Raw genomic sequence first — 13,768 nt, 5'->3', positions numbered from 1 at the left:
AGCCGACTTATGGGGCGCAATTACACAAAATATATTCACCGGTTTTTTACTACCCCTTGCGGCGAAAGAATGGAGCCATTCTTTTATTGGTCTACGGAGGAGCGGGCGGCGGGAAAGGGGCGGCGGCAACCGATACTACGCGGGTAATTGTTTTCGGCCAGGGCGGAGATGGTATTGCCGGCAATTTTGTTTTATTTTGTCGTCGGCGTGGGACTTGGGGAACGCTATGCGTTGCAGAATAGAGAAAACAGTTGCGTTTCGTTAGATGTACGGATCGTGATTGGCTAGATACCTGATGACGTTACGTGCCGATGTATAAATCATTTCTGGGACCTATGGGGTTTTGTCACTCATCCGTGACGAAATAACTCGGACCATAACATTGAATTGTAACCTCAAATGGGTAGGTAAAATAAATCGTTCATTATCCTAGTATTATTACTTGGAAGAAATGAAATTGACTTTTTAAGTAGAGGAGAACTATAAATGTAAGTTTTTAATAACTGACGACACTACGTATCAAATAATGGTTATTAAAGCAGTGCACTTGATCTATTTTGGAATGGCAATGACAGAAATGTGGAGTATCTAAAAATAGGAGAATAAAATTAAAGAAGTTGAAATAAAAACTTACGAAACCAAACAGAGCACAGCGAGGGAGGATACACTAAACTCAATAAAACCAAATAAGCAACAAAATGATATATGGGAATAGGGAAATAAGACGGACACTAATAGTAATAATCACTAGCGCAGATATAGTCAAAACAAAGCATCTGTTGTGGTAAGGAGGATGAAATCTTAAATTTGGCTGAAGACGGTGATGGAATATGAGCCAACAAACAGAAAAAGATACGAAAGAAAACAGCAAAGCCTCAAAGATAGACTGCACAAGTTGTTGAATGCGATGGACACTGATAATATTATGTCAATGCGCAAGCTCGTTAAGGTCCTCCATTATTATTGGAGCTTTATAAATTTAGCGCGAATAAGGTAAAAAAAAAACGATTTTGTAGGTTATAATTTGCCCTTTCCAATCAAAAAAATATCTTGTTGAGAGGTTAAAAATTTCCATGTTCAATTTTTTAACAACAGAACACAAACCTCTAACCTAAAACCCATCAGTTGGTAGCACTACTTTCAAAATCTAATGTGAAATCGGTACGTTGTTGTTCTTGATTGCATTTGGTACAAGCTATACTTTTGCGTAAAATTTTGCCAGCTTGATCTTCCATCTGTCATGGTTTGTGAGACGCCAGCGCCTAGTTAACGCGCTGTACACGCGAGCGCTAGTTAACCGTCGCCCCCCAAAAAAAGTTAGAAACGAGGCCTACCAATTAAAGACGTATTAACCGACATGATCGTTTAAATTTTTGATCCGACCGCTTGGCAAATGATTTTCTAATAACCGCCTCGTCGTGTCTTAATTGAAATTATAGGAGGGGGCCTCACGTCGAAAACGAGTTATTATTAACCGCTAAATACACTTGTCAAAAATAAGCCAGCGCCGTGTAATTAAGGGCGCGCGGCGGGGCAGCGGCGGCTCGTCACAATTTAACTTAATAACTAAACCCGGTAAGACGGTAAAGGCAAATAATTTTTTACCGATATCGCCTATAATTTCAGTTAAGAAAAAGGTTAAGATATTAAACTACATTTTGGTAAATATTTTCGATTTATTGTTTAAAGTAAAAATCAAATATAAAAAACCCGCTTGGTTACCTTTTTCGATAGAAAGAATGACAATTACGTGTGGTGTTCCACAAGGTTCAATCATTGGGCCTCTTCTATTTGCTGTGTATATTTGGGAGATAACATCTTATTGTTTTATTTTTTTTTTGTTAAGTTTTTTATTACAGTGAAAACTCTCTATAGCGAAACTCTGTATAACGTAAAACTAAAAATCTGATGTACTATTAGGTCTCCATGCCGAAAGAAAAAAGGGCATATCAAGTAACAAAGTAAGGAATGTAGGCCGAAAGTTGCTTTAATTCGGGAGATAGAACAGGGAGAAACGAAAAGTGATGTGGGACGTCGATATGGACTTAGACTTTTTTTAATTTTTCCTTGTATACTATTTTTCTTCCCAACTGTAGAAAACTTTTTCGTTAATCGCGTAGGGGTCGGACATAATGTGCAGGTATCCCATTGAGTGTTACTTTCGGTGTCTAGGGGTTGAACTTGTATTTGTTTTCAGCTCCTCTTTTCCAACCATAAGGCTGGGAAATTTGTGTATGACTTTCTGTATTACTTTGTTGCGAAATAAATACTATTATTTTTAAACTGCTTCCAGAAATGATATATTCCACGCTCGTTGCCTATACTTAAGGGCTGGTTGCTAAATCAAATCAAAAAAGGGGCCTTCAACAAATATTTTAACATGTTCCAAATAACTGCTCTCCCACGTAACTACTGCACCGGATATACAAAAATAAATCTATATGAGAAGTTTCGGTTTTCACACGGGAGGTAACATGTCCCTTGAATGAAGATGTCGATAGGAATTTCCTAATACCTCTATGGCTGGAGGTGGCCCATGTGGTCTACCGTATTTTAAAATACTGCACATTAATGTAGTAAATTGCTCCTCACGTCGTTCTTCGTCTCTGCGAGCTCATAGAGATAGAGAATTTCTTTAAGTTATAGCCAAATCGAATACAGCAGTTCTGGATCATCAGCAAGTTCTCCTCTTTTGAAATAATTTTTCAAAGAAACTTTGTAATATAATATTATTTCCCAATTTTCTGGATTCCTCCTGACTTGATGACGTTTCGCCCATAATCCTGTTGGCCTTTTCAGAGCTTAACTGAAACTTAACTGTTCAAACTGAACGAAGGAATCCAGAAGATTTGTGAATAGTATCCTCTTGTTCCTTACAGATCCATTTAAAGATAGTTGCGATTACATTTTCCATTTCCAAGAAGTATTGGGCTGTTCTTTGCGTTGGTATGACGTAGTTCGATCTACTGCGCGTCCGGCAACTGACTTTCATCGCAATAGAAGACAATTTCTTTGAGATCAGGCGAGTTACTGCGAGCTCCCAGAGATACGATCTAACCTCTTCAGTTACAACTAATCGGAATGTTCTGGATCATCTGCAACCTCTCCAGTATTTTCTTCTTCGTCTTTCTTTTTTCTTTTCTTTCTTCTGTTTGCGACTACATTGTATGTCGCCTCACATCTTCCGTCCCAATCCTCTTCCGATGATCGGTTGCAGTTGAGATAGGCATTATTCTTCTTCTTCATAATGTTGCGGAGCTAGAGGTTTTTATTGAGGTTTTCAACAATCTCTTCATTTGTCAACCTAGCTCTCCATGGGATCTTAAGATTGTTTTTTGTTTTTTGAATTCAACTGCTTTAATTTTATTATCTGAGGACCTTTCTTCCAAAATTTTGCACCAGTTTATATTTGGACTATTTCTTCCAATTACTTTGAATAGTTGTTGCAGATATTGTTTAGTATCACCACTACGCAAAATTTGAACTTTGAGTTCTTCGAGGAGCTGCCTCAAAAATTTACCTAAAACGCGTTCCCGCGGGACTACGAAGCGGCGCGCCGCTGTCGCGAACTTTCAAACTCCCACACACGAAAACACGTGTTTACGCGACGCGGGGTCGGGCGAGGAACCACTCCACCTTGCCGTATTTGCTTAGAGGGAGCCACTCGCGCGCTTCCGCACCCCGGAACCGGCTCGTTCAACCCTTATTTCCGGCGCGACGCTGCCGGACAGGTGGGGTGCGTTTTTCAAGTCCGCATTTACCGATTTTTCCGAGTACCTCGAAACCCCGCCCCCTCTCGCTTAAAAGAATTTAGGGGCGAAAGAGTCGGACTTTGGGCGACGCGATTTGACCTTGGAATCACCTTCAAACCTGCAAAAGCAATTGAAAAGTTAACTATCTAACCATCATTGGATCCTTTTTGCAATGGGTGGGCCAATGGGAGCGGTTTGCTTATCGGCCACGCCTTACGGGGGCGTGGTTTACTCCTCCGCTACTCCCACGGGGCGTGGATGACATGGTTTTTACGTCTAAAGTGTTTGCGATCCTACACTAGCGTTCACGTTAGAACGTTTTTATTCTGTCTGTTATTGCCAATTTTCTTATTTTGCTTCTAGGACGATTATAATACAGTGAAAACTCCCTATAGCGAAACTATATTACGAAGAAAATTTAGGTTTCCATACAAAGCTATATATGTATTAATCCACTCTGTATAACGAATTCAGTGGACTAGTTTAAATTATTACAGCTTTTTATCACAGTATGTTAATTGGTATGCCGTCTCAAGTGCCGTTTAAAGCCTTCAAAGCTCAGAGTAAACAGATCAAGATCCGGAAACGCGTTCTCTCCTATTATACAGAGTTATAAAAGTAGTTTGAATAATATCTATATACAGGGAACGTTTGCCTGTTTCGAAGAATGTGGGGATTATAATTAAAGTAAGTTTCTTCCAAAACGAAAGGAGATTCAATCAAATCGTTTGCAGCTTTATAAAACAATAGAAAATCAGAATTTGTTCTGCCATTTTCCAAACACTGCATAACTAATGTCTCTGCCTATTAAATCTATAATTTATAGCATTTACAAATTTTCTTTGTACACTCTCCAGCCGTTCGATATATTTAAAATACATTGGATTCCAGATTGGATTCTAGATTTTTTATTATTAAACCCATTAGTCACCCGTAGAACAAACCCAAAACTATTTAGGGCCTTTTGAACAATGTTTTCTACGTGCATCTTAAAAAGAAGCCCCCAATCGGATACTTTACAGAATCCGGAAAGTTCAGTTCGCTTTTAATTTGCAAATGTGGTAGTTTTTTTGCAAATAAAATACAGTGACACTGCTCAGGGTTAACAAACAATCTGTTCAGGGAGAAATATCCTTCAAAATTTGACAAATCTTTCTGCAATACGTAATTTGGCGCCGAATGAACCGGAGTAAGTACTATGTAATTGATATGATCGATGTCTTCGAATTTGTTTGTGTTAGTTCTTGTATTTTAGAAAAATTGCGTTAATAACTATTATTGTTTGTCAATTTTTTGTCATTGCAACATAATCTCCGTTGACCACGCTGAGTCGAAAACGCCATTTTACGTTGCCGAATAACATTCCTGCCGCTTAAAAAAAAACGCGCTATCAAAAAAATCTACGGCGAAAATATTAATTTGCCCCGCCGCCCCCCGGGCCGCCCCCCGCGCAACATATTCGCCAACACACGCACATCGACAACAACCGGTGGACATGCGGAGGTATGCGGCGGCGGCGGCGGCAGTATAAATCAGCAATCGGGGGTGGCCCGCCCCTAGCTGGGGTCCCCGGCCGTCCCCCTGCCCCGCGGCTCCCCTTACGACCGCCCCCCTTGCCATGAATAATAGATGGGGCGGGTTCTAACAATGACGTAACTACAATCGCTCCACTCTAAGCACAGATTGGTACAAATGCTCCTGCTGCTTCCCTTCCTGCAGGAGAGAGAGTTTTCCTGCTGCCGACGCCGTTTCCTCGCGGCGCGCTGCGCGCCGGTGGGGCGGGGGGACGGCGACGACGACAGGCCTTTTCGGGGAATTTTTCAGCTTTTAATTGGGTCGCGTCAAATGTACGTCGATTTCGCGTCGATGGTAGGTCGGTAATTGGGCCCGCGTGCCGTAGCGAGAGAAAGTAACGCGAGAGAGTCAAGTCAAGTTGACCTAATCGAAAATTACGTAGAAATAACGTTGTATTTTGGTTTTAATTACATAAGGATGCATACGAGGCTATCCCAAGACGACCTTTTCACTGGCAAACGCGTCCTTTGCCATGGCTGAAATTTAAACGTAGGTTTTAATTAATTCTATAGTGAAATATTTGAGTGTTTATTCAGGTCGCGTCAAACGTACGTCGATTTCGCGTCGATCGTAGGTCGCTAATTGGGTCGGCGTGCTGTAGCGAGAGAAAATTATGAATTTCTGCGTTTACTGTGACCTAATTGAAAATGACGTACAATTAACGTCTTATTTTGGTTTTAATTGCATTGCATTACATTTCGCGTCGATTGTAGGTCGGAAAGTTAGACCGGCGTGCGGGAGCGAGAGAAAATCACGCGAGAGACTTTAGTCACAGAAAAAAAAGATGAGTTGCTGCGTTTATTGTGATCTAATAGAAAATTACGTAGAAATAACGTCGTATTTTGGTTTTTATTGCAAAAAGATACGTACGAGGGCTTCGCAAGATGACCATTTTGCAAAATACTGGCAATCGCGTCCTTTGTCGTGGCTAAAATTTAAAAGTAGGTCTTAATTAATTTAAAAGTGAAAAATTAGGAATCGGTGAGTTTATGGTGATCTAATTGAAAATTATTAATGAAAAAATAGCGTCGCAAGACTAGATACTGGCAATCTCGTCATTTGTTATGACTATGATTTAAACGTACCTCTTAATTAAGTCGACACGGCATCACTGACGCATAAAAAACGTGAAAAGGACGTCACAATTTGGGAAAAACCTATGAAAACTTCGGTTGCTTGGAGTTTAAAACGAACGACGTATAAATTAACGTCAAGAGAAAAATTTAACTCCAAGCGGCGGAAGTCACAAAACGCATCGTTGCGGATGCACTTTGTGGGAGCTGAAAATAAGGCAAAGCCCCGAAGACGGCCTCGACTCGCCGGTACTTGCATTTGCGGCGGCCTTTGATGCGACCGAAGTCCCCGAGGGCTATTGGGATTTGGGGATCGACTTAGCTTGCCAAAATCGTCATTTTTCGAGAAAACAAACTAACAAAACCGCCGCGCTACTTTATCGTCGCTTCAACCAAATGCAGCTGCAACACTAATTTGAAGAAGGGGCGCAAGTATATACTGGGTGTCCAGTATAATATGATGTACAGGGTGCACCCTTTATTAGGGGCCTGTACCTTTTATCAGGAGTTACTGATTTTAGAAAATAAAAGTTTATACAAAAGTTTTATGGTTTAAATTAAATTTTAAAATTATTTATTTCTTATATATACAGGGTGTTCGATAAGTGCATTACAACGAACGACATTACAACGAAAGTCATATCTCGGAAACGGTGGTTCGAACAGGAATTGGAATCAGCGTCGAAAAAAAAACATTTTGATTTTTTATCTGTTCTCCGTTCTCTGATCTCTGTTCTCTGTCGATGCTCCATGAAAACGCGAATTATTTCCGAACGGTTCGAGCAAGGGAGCTGAAATTTCGCTTTTCTTAAACAACCCACGGGACACATAATCTCATAAGAAATGGCCGCGATCGCACCTTGGCGTCCATTTTTTTTGCGATTTGCAAAAAAAATAATTTCTCAAATTCGATGACAAATATCGAAACAATTTGTGAGCGAATAGATGCGTGAGATCCGGATCTAAAAATCATCGAGAATAACATTGTTTGAAACTGTACAGGGTGCGTCGATAATTTGCAAAAACTAAAAAATGGGTTCTTCTTTTAAAGACAATTGGTTATAAATAGAAGGCTGTGTTTCAGTTATCAGTTTCTATAGCATTGCCATACCGGCCAACTTAAAACTTTTTTATTTAACGTGTTCCAGGGTGATCGAGATATTTCGTGCTATATTATCCTATAATATAGTAGTAAGTGTCTTAAATGTGCAACTATCGCCTTCAGATTTGGCAGGGATGTAAAAGTCCATACCCACTTTTAAACATTAAAATTTGGGCGCAATCAATACTCGGCAATTATTTTTATCAAATTTTTGACAATCTTTCTTGGGATATTCTTGCTTCTTGAAAGAAATATTTTTTAATATTCGAAAACTATTTAGTCGATCGCCAAAATTCTTGAACCAAGATACGCGGGAGATTCGGGACTATGGCTTTTAATTTAGGCGTTTTTCGATTACATACAGGGTTTGTTTAATTATGGATCAAAATCTGTAAGACTCTGAAAATAAATAAATCAAAATTCTGAAAAAATATGGCTAATTGGTTTAGATGATATTGCAGAGCGCATTTCTCGCTCTTAATCTACACGCGATGACGTCATTTCGTATTACGACATACTAATCGGAAAAATTCATATACCAGGAAAAGTGGGAGAAGTTTATGCGCACAAAATCTAAAAGATTCTTAAAGTTGCATTTTTTTCTGGGTAAATTATTAGCCGTAAGTGAAAAACTATAAAAAATGGGATAATTTGGTTCAAGCAGTATCGTAAATTTTGTCGAAAGAGAGTTTATCATTGGAAATCGTTATTATTTTTAATATTTACCAAAGTTTGACGTTTGGGGAAACGTGAAAGACACTCTATATACAGGGTGTATGTACAATAGAATAATGATAATAATACACAAGAACAACAGCACCGAAGTCATAATTGTCAAGCGGATTCGTTATAGCCTGACGTTACTGTATTAAAACTTAGGTATAGGTATGTATTGATAAAAAATTGTAAGAATTTTTTTTAGCCTCCCTGTATACTTTAAAATAATTTTAAATTGTGCGTCCTAACAATGTTCACAACTTTTGCATTTTCCATTTTCTCATCACTTTTGAAACCCACGAGATAATGAACTTTACTCTATAGTTGACTCACGCCGTAGAACGTTCGGAAATAAAACGTGACGTGTAAAACGGGCGAATCCACGTAATCCCGCTACGTGTAGGACACGGACGCTTTATAGACCGGCAGCGGAGGGATTTACGATCCTGCGAATGAACCGCCCGCCCGCGTCCGCCGGCAGGAATAATTCCTGCTGAATGCAAATAAGCAATTTCGTACCCAATCTCGTATTCATACGGTTAATCATCGTCCAGTTTCCCTGATTATCGCGGTAAATTACATTCCGGGCGTGATGGCGGCTCCCGGAACCCGAGTCCGGGGGAATACGGGCGTGATTTATCCGCCACGTCGCCTGTCATTCGGTTTGACGACGTCGAAAAATCGACTCGGGTCTGCTAACAAACGCGTTTTTCCCGGTATTGACCTTGTTACGACGTCGGTACGACGTTGCGGTAAAAACCGTCTTTAGGGCGATATTTACGGACTCTTTTGACTTTAAATGGGAACAGAGCCGACAGGGGACGTCAGATTTCAAATGAAATAACGTTATCTCAAAAATAACCAGATTCTGACGTCGATTTTAGGTCAAAAAAGCGGCCCGTATTTTGACCTTAATAGTCTCTCAGGGGACGTCACATTTTGGTTTAATCAACGTTTGTTTATGTATTTATTTTTTTATAAACAAGTCTTTCCTACAGAGAGACGCAGATGTGCAATAAAAGAAAAAAAGAGAGGCTTTGTCAGTGAACCAGCTTAAATTATTTTTTACCAGTTTAATCTAATTAAGAACTAATTACTGCTTATTATTACAGTGTTAATTGGTATGCCGTCTTAAGAGTCGTTTAAAGGCTTCAAAGCTCAGAGCAAATAAATCAAGATACAGAAACGCGTTCTCTACCCTGTTATAAGTGCGGGTATGTCTAATACTTTTAGAGTTAGAAGAGTAGTTTGAATATCTAGATGCAGCAAACGCAATTTTTTTTTTTAACAAAACACAGCGAGTTTTCTCAGGGTTAACAAAACAAAATTTGATAAATCTCTCTGCAACAATACGTAGTCTGCCGCTGAGCGAACTGGCTTTGAGATTTTTGGATCATCTACGTACTATGTAAAAAGCACTGGCCCGCATTATATAGGAAAATAGTAAACAATTAGTGGCCCAAATACGACCCTTCAGGTACCCCCGAAGTTATATTTGTACTCTTTGATTTTATTCTATTTACAACAACATACTGAGTTCGCCCTCACGAGTAACTCTTAAGGAGGACGAGTAAAGCACCGTGAACACCGGAATTCTCCACTTTCATGGCAAGAGTTGGGTCGTGTATTCTCCATATTGTCACTCACTGACTGAACAAACGATAGTTAGTTTGATTGACCTGTTTCGAAAAAATCCGTGCTGATTCGGGTCAATACGCCCCTTAACAATAAAGAATATTTGATCCGAATGTGCTGCTCTAAGAGTGACTTAAACAACTTGCCAAAGTGGCTTAAGAGAAAAATCGGTCTGAAGTTAGCTACATTACTCTTATCAGCGGGTTTCAAAATGGGCACGACTTGCGCAATTTTCCAAAGTCCAGGATATTATCTCAAAAATAACCAAACTACGACGTCAATGCTACGTCACGTCGCTTCGCAAGATTTCCTACAAGATATTTTCAGCAACGAGCGGCCACTTTTGACCTTAATCATGAACAGTGCCTGAGGGGACCTCAGATTTTGGTTTAACTAACGTTATCTCAAAAGCAACCAAATTTCGACGTCAATGCTACGTCACTTGGATTCGCAAGATTTCCTATCAGATACTTTGACCAACAAGCGACTACATATTCGTACTCTTTTGACCTTAAACGTGAACAGTGCCTCATGCGACGTCAGATTTTGGTTTAACCAACGTTATCTCAAAAACAACCAAATTTCGACTTCAATACTACGTCACTTGGATTCGCAAGATTTAATACCAGATACTTTGACCAACAAGCGACCACATATTCGTACTCTTTTGACCTTAAACGTGAACAGTGTCTCATGGGACGTCAGATTTTGGTTTAACCAACGTTATCTCAAAAACAACCAAATTTCGACTTCAATGCTAAGTCACTTGGATTCGCAAGATTTCCTACCAGATACTTTGACCAACAAGCGACCACATATTCGCACTCTTTTGACCTTAAACGTGAACAGTGTCTCGTGGGACGTCAGATTTTGGTTGAACCAACGTTATATAAAAAATAACCAAATTTCGACTTCAATGCTACGTCACTTGGATTCGCAAGATTTAATACCAGATGTTTTGACCAACAAGCGACCACATATTCGTACTCTTTTGACCTTAAACGTGAACAGTGTCTCGTGGGACGTCAGATTTTGGTTTAACCAACGTTATCTCAAAAACAACCAAATTTCGACTTCAATGCTACGTCACTTGGATTCGCAAGATTTAATACCAGATACTTTGACCAACAAGCGACCACATATTCGTACTCTTTTGACCTTAATCGTGAACAGTGTCTCAGGGGACGTCAGATTTTGGTTGAACCAACGTTATATAAAAAATAACCAGATTCTGACGTTTATATATATATATATATATATATATATATATATATATATATATATATATATATATATATATATATATATATATATATATATATATAAATTGAAAAAAAAAAACGCCGAAAAATCGCCCAATTTCGTTGTAACCGCGACCGGCGTCGGTCGTTAAGTGTTTTGATCGGTTCTGCGGTCTGGAAACGGACGACATTTTCCGTAGGCGGATATCGCGTGATCAGTAAGAGTCGGTTCCAAGAAGACAACCTTTTCCTTCATAGAAAACTCATATGGCGCGTCCCGTAAAACCTCAAATGTTAAACGAACTTGTGTACACAAAATAAAAATCCGACATGCAACTGAAATTGCCGCGTCTCGCACGCGGGAGCGCGGGAGGGGGTGGCCCTACGAAGGGGGTGGGGGGGCCTTTTGAAATAGGCCATCCTGACCGCATCTTATATGCGCTGATAATTGTGCACGGAAAACGCAAGACTTTAGTAGCATTGGAGCGCGTTAGATGGCGCAGTCAGTCGATAATAATACAGGGTGTTATCGAAATGACGTTTTAGAATCCAAAGAGCCAATGGTAACTTGCAGAATATCCAGCAGGTTAAGAATCTGAATGACTTAATTATAAATTAAATTCACAAAACCCGCGTAAGGCGGTAAGATTTTTTACAAAAACTATTAAACTATCGAGATAAACGAAGCATTTTTCATAAACTAATTTCAGAAGGTTCCATGTCTAAATCTTTGCCATGTAAAAACTAGATTCTTGGGGCTCTAAGTCAAACATTTCCGTAGGTGCTTCTTCATTGTATATTGGTCGAATGTGGAATGTCTAATTACCCTTATATTAATCGGCAAAGTATAATTGTCACATCAAATGGTTTAGCTGCAAGGAAAGCCGATGCTAATTACACTATTCTGCTTTGTGATCTATTGTGATGTAAGAGTACAGAGCTGCAAATAATTATGATATCAAATGCAAGAAAATTTAATCCTAATATTGTATTGCAGGAGGAGAAAGCTATGAGGTATAATTATTAGATCAAATGACTTACCTGTAAGGAAATTTGATCCTAATTATACAAGAAGCTTTGTGCTTTAATGTGTTGTACGAGCACAAAGCTGCAAGGTGTAATTATTAGATCAAATGATTTACTTGTAAGGAGATTTGATCCTAAATATACTAGAATCTTTGTGCTATCATGTGTTGTAGCAGAACAAATATATGAAGTATAATTACCTGTAAGGAAATTTGATCCTAATTATACGAGAAGCTTTGTGCTTTAATAGGTTGTAGAAGGACAAAGCTGCAAAGTATAATTATTAGATAAATTGACTTACCTGCCATTAAATTTGATCCTAAATACACTAGAAGTCTTCTGTTTTAATGTGTTGTAGGAGGACAAAGCTGCAAAGTGTAATTATTGGATGAAATGACTTACTTGTAAGGAAATTTGATCCTAAATATACCAGAAGCTTTGTGCTTTAATGTGTTGCAGGAGGAGCAAGCTGCGAAATATAATTATTAGATCAATTGACTTACCCGCCATTAAATTTGATGTGTTATAGGAGGACAAAGCTGCAAAGTGTAATTATTAGATCAAATTACTTACTTGTAAGGAAATTTGATAATAAATATACGAGGAGCTTTGAGCTTTAATATGTTGTAGGAGCACAAAGCTGCATTTATTTGTAAGGAAATTTAATCCTAAATACACAAGAAGCTTTGTGCTTTAATGTGTTGTAGGAGGACAACGTACGAAGTATAATTATTAAGTCAAATGACTTACCTGTAAGGAAATTTGATTCTATTTAACAGCTAAGGCGCTAAGTCTCGGCGATGTTAATTATTAGACAAAATGAGTTACCTTCTTTTGAGTGTATGAGATGAAATGATTTATCTGCGAGGAAATTTCATCTTAATTACACAAGCAGGAAGATACTATTATTCTAAGTACTCTAGTGGTCTAATGTAGGCGCAAGTACTATAGCAGTCATTGGTCATTGTACATTCTGACTTATCGATATCACAATAAGCTGATTCAATTTACAATATTAGATATTAGGCAGTTACATTATTACCAGACGCACCCACAAAATTATGTTTTCAAATAATACTTAGCAATATATGTGCGATGTGTTAAGAGAGTACTGTACATGGAAGGGCACCGCCTCCGCGTTGATTCGAAACTTTCAACATCGACTAGAGAAGAAGCTCGGCCATCTCGCGCTCCGGTCAATTTATTTTAGTCCGGTCGGTCGGGGGACCGGAACCAGGGATGCGGGGGCGGCAGCGCTAATTACCCCATGATTATGATTAGCTTTGGGCCGGCTAAGCCGACCGGCTTACGAGCTTTGCGCCCCGCTGCAGGCTGAAGCTTATACACGGAGCTTTAAGCTTCGCCGTTGATGTATTTACATTTACGTTCTCTCTCCGTCTCTCTCTTCCTTTGCCGGGTGGAGAGGATTTGGCCATTTGTTTGTTTTCCTGGTTATAGCCGGGCTGCGGCAACGAGAGAAGGGTGTTTCGTGCCCTGCAAGACGCTATTATTATACTCTATACTGAGGAAATACCATATTTGTTAGAAAGTTGAGATAGAGAGGACATCAAGCGCAAAAGCGGAAAATTAGAAGATCACCTACCGAAACTGGTAAGATCACTTTGTACACTGACATCTTTGTTAAGT

Source organism: Cylas formicarius, unplaced genomic scaffold, assembly GCF_029955315.1.
Source record: "Cylas formicarius isolate icCylForm1 unplaced genomic scaffold, icCylForm1.1 PGA_scaffold_9__14_contigs__length_23061073, whole genome shotgun sequence".
In the NCBI taxonomy this organism is placed as follows: domain Eukaryota; kingdom Metazoa; phylum Arthropoda; class Insecta; order Coleoptera; family Brentidae; genus Cylas; species Cylas formicarius.
Note: the sequence above shows the minus strand (reverse complement) of the source record.